Source organism: Hippocampus comes, unplaced genomic scaffold (genome assembly GCF_001891065.2).
Source record: "Hippocampus comes isolate QL1 unplaced genomic scaffold, H_comes_QL1_v1.1 scaffold132, whole genome shotgun sequence".
Lineage (NCBI taxonomy): Eukaryota > Metazoa > Chordata > Actinopteri > Syngnathiformes > Syngnathidae > Hippocampus > Hippocampus comes.
In genome coordinates this window covers 4,937,892-4,950,461 of record NW_017805467.1, presented here as the reverse complement: position 1 = coordinate 4,950,461, position 12,570 = coordinate 4,937,892, and positions in this window count along the sequence as shown.

The window sequence follows — 12,570 nt, the reverse complement described above, 5'->3', positions numbered from 1 at the left end:
ACTTGCCTATCCACCTTAAATCTTTTTATTTTTATTTTTACTTTTTTTACTTTTATTTTAAATTTTATCTGTAGTTTTATTATTTGCTCTTGGTTGTACAGTGTCCTTGAGTGCTATGAAAGGCGCTTGCAAATGTAATCTATTATTATTATTATTATAAGTACAGTGAAAAAGACTCAGATACAAGTACGTTATTCAAAAGTAAGAAGTACAGTTTAGGTATTACTTCATGCAACACTAAGGAACTTTTCAACCGTCATAAAATATTTCCATAACTTTTCTGATGAAACATCGACTGAGAACAAATCGAATGGTACGTTTTGTTAGTGGCATGAGGGGTCTGTGGCGCTTCTCCTGACACTCAACTTTGAAGAGGTTGGCACGAACTCTGCCACACACAAAACACTACAAATCCGCTGACTGTCATACGTCACGACGTCCCCATGCCTTACAAAGACGCAACAAACCCAAATGCACCGTGTCAAGAAAAAAAAAACAATATAATGACTGCAAACCACAAGTGGCCAGTAGTTTGAGTAAACCCAAGACGAATTCCTGTATGTCCCGTGCCATCCTGTCTCTTTGTCAATGTCATTTTTGAATTATTAAAAAGCCTTTTAGCAATTCAGAAATTGCAGTGGAAATAACCGTCACACATTAATTTTAGTAATAAATGTATATAGTTCTCCATATAAAATTCTAATAGTAAAAGGATAGCAGTGGAGGAAACAAGACAATGTGAAGAATCGAATAGTAGTACTTTCCCTGAGGGATTGATCTGTATATTCGTGCAAATTGCGCAAGGTTAGTATTCAAGCAATGCGGCACCTTCCTGCCGGGATCTGAACGTGTATCTACGGTGAAATTATCCAACATAACGTTTTATTTACCTGTATCAGTTTCAAGGCAGTAAACATATCGGGTGAGGGGGCGGGCAATTACGGTACAAAACCAAAGTTAAATATTCATTTTCAACATCGTTACATGACGTAATGCGCTGGTCCTTATGGGATACGTGGTTTTCCCTCCGGCAAACACTACCGCTTTTGTCCGTATGGTGCCGTCATAATCAACGTAGACCGAAAGCGGTGCTTTAAGTACAAAAGTGTAAAGGTTTACTCCCAGTTATACTGAATACAGTTGATCAATTTTGACAACTTGGCACAATGAAATAAAGGAAGCTCTTTAATTTCGCTTTTTTAACCTTCATAGTGCTCGTACTGAGATTTGGGGGTGACCATGGCCACTCCATGTCACTCTCTCTCCCACTCCCGAGGCCGCCGTCACACCTAAGGGTACATTTCTATATCTGTGATTTTTCTGCCATTTTCACATCGAAGCCGTATTCTTAGATCCCTTGACACTCTTCCGCAAGTTATGTACAGTATATGAACTGCATACTTAAATAATAATATAAACACGATCTAAACGCAAACGAATCTGTCTTATGTCAAGAACATTTCATTCTTACAGACATCAGACAAAATTATTACTTTCACATCATCCCAAACAACATGGCCGAGAAGTCATTGTTTATCATACCATGCGCAGTTATGGTTTCAGTAAATAAAATGTACACCTATACCAATCTTCCACTCACACTCATAATACAAGCAGGAAACAAATTATAAGAGCAATGTTTAGAATTGTGAAAAATTAAGAGACTTTTGTGTCATTGTGCTTTTTGGATATGATTTTAATGAATGAGCCGTTGATCCCAGTCTGCAAAATGCTGTCTGCTGTCTGAAAGCTGGTCACTCTGATTGTCTGTTAGGTAGCAATCAGTGCAAGAAATACGAGTATGAGATGGTAAACAAAAGCACAGAAAGTGCAAAGAAAATGGCATTATGAAGTAAATTTGATAAAGTCTGTTTTACTTAGACTTGTTTGTGCTTGATTATGAGTATGATGAGCATTGGTCTTGGATATGTGTGAATTTTACTTCATTAAACCTGACTGTGGATGGTACGATAAATAATGACACATACGTATGCAAGCATCCACAGCCATCTGTGGCCACCCTTTACCGAGTTGTTGTACAACCCGGGTTACCCCATTGAAACATGTCTGGTTATGCCTGTGAGTGAGAAGATAATAACCAGTGGCTTTTGTTCTCAAAACATGTTCCCAAAGCATTGATAATTTTGTCAACTGGCAGGGGAAAAAAAGCCAAATAAACTACTGATAACAGAAAAAAAATACACAATTCTTTTGAATAAGGCCTTGGATATCTTGCTTCTCTTAACCTGTTGTGTCATTGTTTAGACTCTGTGGTTCACATCTTGGCTTGTAAACCCCCAAGGTCTCAACATATCAATCAATGAATCGAAATATTAACCACTGGTCACTGCACCTGTCTGAAATTGCGTCTTTTCTATGTTTTGTCACCCTCTTGTTTCAAGCAAAGGGCGCAACATCCTGTACACTTATCCAAAGCAGCTACTCTCTGTCCACCAATAACAATCAAGCCTCAAGTGCAATGCATGCCACGGGAACCCTATTTGGTCTTTTGAGTTATTTGGCTGTTAGGTTTTTGTTGTTTGCTTTGAGGTAAAGAATACAAGATAAGATAATTGCTGGCTGAATAATACCAGGGAGTGGTGAGTTATCGATAAAGTGCAGTGAACGGCCAAGTGGGGTTAGTTAGTGTGGCTTCAAAGCAAACTGACCTAAAGAGGAAGGAATCCAAATTTATGTGGCTAATCCTTTCGGGTCTTGAAAAGAACAGAGGAGCAGTGCAACGATGGTGCAATGCAGAGATGAAGAAGTGTTCATTTTGCAATCAGGACGCATCCTCTTCCGTCGGGAGGATCAGAAAGAGAGTTGAGGGATTCTCTTCAACTGTTCAGAGGATTGATGTGTGAATATTGAAGCTGTTAACTAGAACATGGAGTGAATATTTGTAAATTCATGCAATATTGATGAAGATAATACAGTTGATTGCTCGAGAAAGAAGAGAAGCCTCAACACATGTTTATTCTGTTTGAAGTTGTTTCATTTCACAATTTGAGGTGATGAATGTTTTTGAAGTGCAGATAAATTGTTTTTAAAATGAAAACGATTTTACTCGTTCATTTGGTTTACAATTCACTAATTAGATAAAATTTGTCTGGTTATATTTTTTGTAACGTTCAGAAATATTTTACTCTTCCTTTATTCTTTTATTATGGTTATTTGTAATGAGCATACACTCATCAATTTCAACATTAGGTATTGGACCTGCTGAGTTTTATGCAATCAACTACAAGCAGGGTGATTGTCACTGATATTTGAAACGTACAATCTGTGGTTGTAGTTTGCAGTGGTCTACAGCTGTCATGTATCATACAGATAGATGCTTATCAAATATGGATCCTATTAATATAGCCAAATAAAGAAACCAATATATCACAGGGGATATACAGTATAATGGAATAGTTACTTTTTTTGTTTCTCTTTACTCTGAGTGACCACCTACCCATCCATCCGTCCATCCATTTTCTAATCCGTTAACCTCACGAGGATTGCAGGCATGCTGGAGCCTATCCAAGCCGTCTTTGGGCGGTAGGCGGGGTATACCCTGAACTGGTTGCCAGCCAATCGCAGTGCACACGTAGACGAACGACAATTCACACTCATAATCACACCTAAGGATAATTAAGAGTGATCAGTCAATCTACTGTGAATGTTTTTGAAATGTGGGAGGAAACGGGAGTACAGTACGGGGACCACATGCAAACTCCACACAGGAAGGCCCAGATTGGAGTCAAACCCTGCACCTCTGCACTGTGAGGCCGACGTGCTAACCAGTCGACCACCACGCCACCTCTCACCTACCTTAAGTGTGAAATTAAACAATAAGATAAATCCTTCATCTGCCTATTTCTGAGAATGTGTCTGTCAGCAAGCTGCTCTGCATTTCCGCTGCACTGTTGCGCAACGGCGAGTCTAATTTACGTCTTTCTCTCAGGTTGCACATCGACTGTTTTCAGTTATCTTGCTGTTTTGAAGTCTCAATTGATATGGCTGCAGCATGTCACTTATTATCATCGTTGCATTAAAATAAGATTGCCTTAGGCTTTGACCAACTGTGAGAGAAAGCAAGCAGTAAGAATGATGGAAGAGGAGGAGATGGGCGCATAGAAGATCCTGTTTCAGCATCGCTTCCTCTGTGTTGGCAGTGATGGAATCCCCTAACAAGTCCCTGATTGTTGGGGAACTTGAGGTGTTTTGTTCCGGGGCTGACAGGTGCCTCACCTCTGTTGGTCCTGACCTTGGAGACAGGATTCGAAGTAAACGCTGTCAAGCGATCTGTCATTGCCTGCCCTCCTTTGCTCTCAGGTGATGTGTTCAGCCAATGCTGATTATTATCCTCTCTAAAAACTATTATATGTTTGCATGGCTTTAATTTGCGAACTGATCATTCCCATATTTGAGGATTTTTTTTTTTTTAACTCTCCGTTGTTGGGAAACTTTGATATTAATTGATGCACATTCATTTGTTTTTCCTTATTTGGGTCACGAGTAACTGAAAACTGTCCCACCTAGCTTTGGGGCAAGAGGTAGGATAGACCCTTGATTTGGGGATTTCGGAGGAAGCTGGAGAAAATCCACGCAAACAACATGCAGATGTCATTTGAACCCAGGACCTCTGATTGTGAGGCAGGAGGCAAAGTACTCGGTGACTGCACTGCTCGTATTTTAACAAGAATGGTTTGATTCAATTGTAGGGGATAATATGGCAATGGCGAGTTACTTGATTTTGTTTTGTTGGATTACCCACAAATAGATAAAACCACAGTCATGGCGAATAGGTGTGCTGACGTTTAGGTCATGTCATCTTAACGTTGAAATTGAAATGAAAAATATAACTGTTTCAAACCTGCCCTGACTATTATTGACAAAACCTATTGTGGAAAAGATGGCAGCTGAGCAACAGAGTGGAAGATGAATGCACATTCCTGCTCTCTATTCATGCCTCAAAGGTTTGAAATCACATGAGCCCTCCCACTCGACTGGGAAAATCAACACAACTTGACTCAAGCACGCTTTCCCACTGAGTGGCGAACATTTGCAAAATTAGAGAATGTTGCATTTCATCAGGGTTCGTAAAAGCTTGGAAACGTGTTCAACAAGACTTTTTCTTATCAAAAGGAAACTTTGAACATCTTCAAAATCCGTTGTTTTGCTAAACATTCACAAAACTGATGTTAACCATTTTAAGACGTGTTGCCAAAGTTCTTTCATATTCACCAATGCTAGAGACCAAGTGACCATATGAGACCAAAATGTGCGCTCAATTCACACGCGTTTGCAGTTATCAGTACACTAAAACGATCAACATGACAGCCAAGCAATGAGGCACAAAGATGAAGGTAAAGACTCTTCGTGAGGGCTTTGAGAATGACATGGAATTTGATGCCAAGGTCCCAGCCGAGAAAGAACTCCCTTCTGTTTCAGAAGATGTTGTAGTCACTTGCGTCCCAGCTGAACCCACCTCCTGAGGAATTATAAGATAACTCATCTTGGTCGTCTGATGAGGCTGAGAAAAAGAAGAGGTCAAGATAAGCTTGGACACGGGCCGACAAAGAAATGTTACCTGCATTCTTTGAGGAGTAGTCCATGCTCAGCGACTTTTCCAACCCTTCTCAACAACTATTTTTTTTCAAAAAACAGACTAGCAACTGACAACAGTTGTCTAAGTTGAGCAACAATCTTATTTCCTGCACAGTGGACGGAAGAAGCCAGAGAAGATTTGGCTAGATTACACTGTATGCAAATCTAAAGTTTCATAATTTTACTGTATGTCTTGGGTGTGTTTATCACTTTGTCACTATACATCACCGTTAATAATCTTATACTTCCCACTTAAAATTAGCATTTTCTAATTAGAACAAGGGCGGCCCGGTGGTCCGGTGGTCCAGTGGTTAGTGCGTCGACTTCACAGTGCAGAGGTCATGGGTTCAATCCCGGCTTCAGCCTTCCTGTGTGGAGTTTGCATGTTCTCCCCGGGCCTGTGTGGGTTTTCTTCGGGTACTCCGGAACATGCATGGCAGGCTGATTGAACACCTTAAAATCTAAATTGTCCCTAGGTGTGAGTGTGAGCGCAGATAGTTGTTCGTCTCCGTGTGCCCTTCGATTGGCTGGCAACTAGTTCAGGGTGTCCCCCACCTACTGCCCGAAGACGGCTGGGATAGGCTCCAGCACCCCCGTGACCCTTGTGAGGATAAAGCGATTCGGAAAATGGATGGATGGATAATTAGAACAATACCTACCATACATTTATGGTAGGTACATTTAGTATTTTATTCAAACAAGATAATGTGATTTTTCAAAATAGATTAAGAGTAATCGAGACAAAGTTGAGGTTAGCATGTTGCCTTAGCCTTTTAGCAAAAGGGCACATTTGCATGAGCTCTAGGTATTACTGTGATTTGCTGTGACTGATTCGCTAGAAAAATAGTACCGGTAATGTGTGTATATTTACTGTTCCGAATTTCGATTCAGCAGAACCATTCCTCAGCATTCACATGCAAATTCTGAAGTAACGCAATTTCTAATTTAACTGCATCTGAACTTTAGGTCTCTTGTCGCGATTTGCATTGGGTCACCCATAGTATTCCTTCAACTGGGATGACTGTGAGAACAACAACAAAAGGAGAGAAATGAGAGGAAATGTACTATCATATGTTTACTGCGCTTCCTTGAAAAACCAAATGTCACAAAAAATATTTGAATTGGTTGTAATTCGGAGGGATGACATTTTAGTCCACTTTATTTTGATACATAGTATCACTCTCAATACACTTCTACGCCACTGCAAATTACAACCACAATAATAAACATTAAGTGCTTACCTCTCTGACAATGTCATTCAAAACTGAGAAGGAATCCTAGCAAAGTCAAGCACAATTCAAATGACCTAAACCATGGAGCCCGTCGGCCCCCAACTCCCTCACCCCTCTGCTTCTCTCTCCACACCTCCACTTTTCTTCTGTTTCTTTCTCTGCCTGCTCTCACTCTGCACAGCATCAGCCTCCCCATCTAATAATCCATCCATCTTTGCCGTGGAATGGAAGTCTAATGCTTTCCATCTGTGTGAATCAGTTGCGGGGCTTCAAGTGTAAGGCTTGCCATTCTTCATTCACCCCCCCCCTCCACTTCAACTTCTTTCCAAAAAGACCGGAATCTGGTTCCACTCAGCCCTTGAAGAGCTCTCCCTGTGCTGGGGCCCCTTGTGGCCCAAGGCTGTCTAAGGGGGGTAGCCAGGCCCCTGGATGTGAGCACTTAGTCTCCAAACTCTGGGTCACTATGAGATGAGAAGAGGCCAATTAATCACATACCTGGAGGATCCACACAGAAACCCAGAAAACATATCCCATTGATAAAGTAAATTAGGAATGAGCCATTTTACACTCTTGCGATTGGCTGACAACCAGTTCAACATGTACCCCGCCTACTGCCCGAAGGCAGTTGGGAAAGGCTCCAGCACGCCCGCGAGCCCTCGTGAGGATTAGAAAATGGATGGATGAATGAATGAATGGATGGATAGATTTTAAAACTCATTTGTAGAAAGTACTCGAGGCACCCTCCTTATCACATGTTATGGAGTACAACTATAGCTATATAGAGATGATACAGTATTATTGTGGTGGTGTATTAAAAAAAAAAGTGAGTGAGGGAAAAGAATCCTGTCGTCAGTTTGTAGTTGATTGCATGCACATGATGAGAACAGCATGAATCTTTTATAGTGTGGAAGTGCCAAGTGAATTGGACTGGTTGTACTCGGTTTCTGCTTTTGACTTTATTTCATTGACTTCATCGGAGAAATGGATGGGGAGAGAATTTTTTTTATTTGCTGAAATGCTCTTTCTTCCGTCTGACACTGCAGCCACTGTAATACTGCAGTGTCAAAACAATTGTCTTCCTATTACACAATTTCATTTAAGTTGCGCTCACCATGGCGCTTATGGCTCAGTAATCCTTTTAAATGTATTGCGAGATCAGAGGGTTGATCAGCAGCACGTGACATGAATGGATCTCTTTCCATTTTTAGAGGTAATGCAGCCATACTCCTGTGTACAATTAAATAATCTAACGCCTTGCGTGAACTTAAATCCTTCTCAAGTGAGCTCCATTTCCACATATGCAGTCTGAGCTCCACATTTGAATGCCGCCCAATATGTAAAATTCAACACAAATATGAGGAAATATATGTCCTAGAAGTCATGATGCACAAGGTCATGCATTAGTCAGAACTCACGGCCGTGGTTTGCTTTTTCTTTGGCTTTGTTTTTGTTTTTCGCGACATAAGGGATCAGTTTTTTTTTTCCTGGAGGGGGGGGGCGGTACCAATGTTCAGGATATTATCCTAATATATTTTAATTCTCAGATGCGTTTATAAAAGATCCACCCACCAGCCACAAATAAATAAATCCCCCCCCCCCCCATGCAAAGGGGTCTCTTGCATTAAAATTCCAATTCAAAGATGACACACAACTGCTGAAACCCCACTGGTGTAGCTGGGCTGTATTCTACATGGGTTTTGATTTCAAAGGGGCCTAACATCGCACACACAAATAGAGGACAGAAAAAGCCAAAAAAGTAAGGCATAAGTAAGCTAGGAATAGACCATGACAGTGACTTGAATTGCAATAGCTGCTTTGTTTTATTGCAATCCATTCCCACCCATTCCCCAGACCCGATACAAACAGGAAAAATAAATAAATAAACACCATACATGCCCATAACATAAATAACAACACCTAAATAACATTTTCCCAACACAATCCCGATACAAAAAAATACATCAGATAAAAATACAATAAAATAACTTAAGGTGCCATTACACTCAAGTGACAAGCATACCAACACTTTCCCAATACAATAAGCAAAATAAAACTTGGCTCCAATAAAAAACAGGCATAGAAATCTCAGCATAACAGCTGCATGACAGCAAAAAGGGCTGTTGAAAAAATACAAAATAAATTATTTCAGAACTTGCATTTCTGTTACGATTTGACTTAGCCTTGAATTTTGTTTTTCGTTTCTTCATCCCAGCAAATGTCTCAACAACATCATTAAAGTTAGTACTCTCAGTAAGGTCTCTCTCAATGAAAAGTAATGCCAGGTTGGAGAGACGAGACTCACTCATCGCTGAGTGCGGGTAAGATTTAATTAATTTAAGGCGACTGAAAGTGCGCTGTGCCTTTGCACTGCTTATTGGAACAGTCAGCTCGATCCTATATAATTTTTCAAGGTTCGGATAGGCCCTGTGCAGTTCATTTGCAATAACAGAGGGCAGCATCTCGGCAGTGAAAAGCCTTGCTCCATCAGGGAACATGCCTTTGAAAACATCCCTGAAAGCACAGTATTCATCAACAAAACTGTCTGCATCATTCAGATCTTCTGAATAAAACTGTCCAAATTCATTTATCCTCTCAACTGAATTTGCTTTTCACTACGGACTTGAAATTTAGCAGCTATGTTGCAATGGCTTGCACAACGGACCGGAGAAAATACACATGGTGCATCATGTTTATCGAATCCAGGTTCAGTCACGTTCAGATTACCGGTAGTGTCGGGACACATCTCCTGGGTTTTCTCCAGGTACACCGGTTTCCTCCCATATTCCAAAAACATGCATGGCAGGTTAATGGAGCACTCTAAATTGTCCTGAAATGTGATTGTGAGCGTAAATCGCTGTTCGTCTGTGTGTGCCCTGCAATTGGGTGGCAACCAGTTCAGGATATCCCCCGCCTACTGCTCAAAGACAGCTGGGAGAGGCCCTTTTGGGGATAAGCGGATCAGAAAATGGATGGATGGATGCATAGATGGATGGATGTTTGTGCTACATGTCATTCCACATCCCCAAATTAATAGGAGGGTTGACTCACCTGTGTGAACATGGTGCACCATAGGGAGGTAACGTTTTTTTCCGCTCACATCCATTTGTCCAGTTAATAGTATGTGTTTGTAACATCATTAGATGTTGAATGTGTCCATGTTAGAGGATAAAAACTTTGCAACCTCTCATGCACCTCAAAAGAACTATAAACGGTTCTGTCTTTGCGTACCTTTGAGAATGGTGTTGTTGTGGCGACTAAGGTTGAAATACTGCATGGCTAATCGCGTTTCAAGGCAGATAGGTTTGCATTTGAATTTGGTGAACATATAATCTGCTTCTTATTTTATCTGAAGCACACCATTTTCTTGACTTCATTTGACGCACAACATCCTTGGCGTTGGGGCGTGCTTGAGCACCATTTTCTTGACTTCATTTGACGCACAACATCCTCGGCGTTGGGGCGTGCTTGAGCGATGTCTGAACACTGTTATTACAACTTCTCAGCTCTAGTAAGGCCGGGCACCACAGGCATCGCCAAACCCCTTTTAGCGGGGCACGTGCCCCAGTATCAGGCATGGATTCTGACCATGGGTATCGCGGCACTGGCTGGGGGGCCGCACCTCCGACAGATGGCTTAAATTGGTCTCTATGAATGACGCAACTCTAAAAAGTCATTGCAATGACACATTGGGCATCGGAGTGCCCCAAACTTGCAGGCTTGTTAAAAATATGTTAGCACATCAAAATGAAAACATATCCCTTCGTGGCACGCAAAAAGAAGAAAAACCCCAAGAGGATGAAGAGAAGAACGAAGAGATGGTGCTAAGTGGTTTATATGTTACATTGGAAAGTTAGTGCTGCTAGTTTATCCGAGTATCACAATGTTGACTGTGTGTTACAAGCTCACATTAAACCGCATATCGACAGATTAGACAAAACAGTCTTGTAATGCCCTTCGGTGTCGTCAAGGATGCACACAGTCGGTGATGCAATCCATTGTCTTTTTTTTACTCAACAAAATGACAACAAAATTCATACACACCAGAGGTGCCCCTGGCCACAACACACGCCCATACGCTCAACGCTCAGATTGCCCGTCCATGCCACTCTACCCCTCCTGGCTCGTCCCCACTCATTGACGTGGCTGCAGCTGTAACCAAGCGCTTAACAAAACAGTCAACATCAAGTCAAATAATAAACATAACACATAACATAAAACACGGACAGTCGTGCAATCCTAACCACTTTTCCCTCATACGCTTTATTACATTACAGTTATATTCCAGTATATACAGCATCTGTTTCAATTTGCATCCAAAAAACAGCTATATTATTAACCATGCTACAAAAACTTAGTCTTCTTCTGACAATGATCATTTCTTTTATATTACCTAGTAGGCTAATGCATTTGCTGCTAAATGCTAAAATTGATACCAACCCCAATTTTTCTGTCAGCTTGGTCACTCCAAAATAGAAATACTAATTTGTTTGGAATAGAAAGACATCACATATAGCTCCTGGATTTTTCTGGTGAAGGCTAAATGTTACATTAAAAAAAATAAATAAATAACATGAACAATTGGAGCTGTGACTCCAAATCACTTATTCCATACAGATCTCAGTGTTTTATATTGGCAGACACGGTTGTTCACTTGCATGAACACTTTAAAGCAAGCTGACCAAACAGCATGTTCTTTCCTCATTTCTTCAAGGTGATATTACGTGTTTGGTACAACAATAACAGCTACCCTCTTCATATCAATGTAGGACTTTATTAAGTCTGCACACATAAAAGGTGCCATCAAGCTTGTACCGCCACTGTGCCCACGCACACTGCTTTACCTGGGGTGCGGAACACTAAAGGCACAGTGCAGTTTGACGTGACGCAAACAGAGCTTTGTTGTGCTTTTTTAAAAATTTTTTTTTGTAGTGTTCAAAGTGTTCGTACTTGTTGAATTATATAATAATAAATATATATTTGTACATTTGTGAGTGCCTCAAGTAATACTTTTAGAGTGCAGCAGTGAGGTTGGGGTGTGCATGTAGGTTTGTGACTGTGTGTGGTTGGAAGGGGATGTAATAGGGTAGTGATCCCCAACCTTGTTTCCGCCACAGACCGGTTCATGATCCAACTGATAGTTCATGGACCGGCAACCATCAGTTACATTCCGGCCATGGTGATAACGTACATTTAGACTATCTGCTCTTTTTATTATTTTTTAAAAATATGTCTGTGCAGTGTGGTACCGAGTGGCCCGCACTCCAGTACTGGGCCGCAGGCTGGTGGTTAAGTACCACTGTTGTAGGGGCCTGTTCCCCAGTAGAGCTTTATGCCAAACCAATGCTTCTGGCTGGCATATTCTCATTTTCAAAAATTAAGTGAGGGCCACTCTGATTGTGGGCTTGCGCCCGCCGTGTGCCACAAGTTGCCCATTGCTAGTGTAGAAGCTTTAACAAATGTACATCATAATACAGCAAGTGAAAAACATTGATGGAGTTGCTACATCGTTTTTTTTTTTTTTTTTAAATCGCACATTTCACATTATTATGAAATGGATGTGCCAAATTTGATTCCTGAATAAAAGTGGGATGCTTTTAGAAGCCTTGAATTTTCTCTAGGCTTTAAAAAATTAATCATTTCTAGATTTTCTAATGAATATTTCATGCTCACTTGGGTGATACATGCTATTGATACTGTGCTGCATGACACAACATAACATGAAACGTTTGCTCTCCTCTGGTTC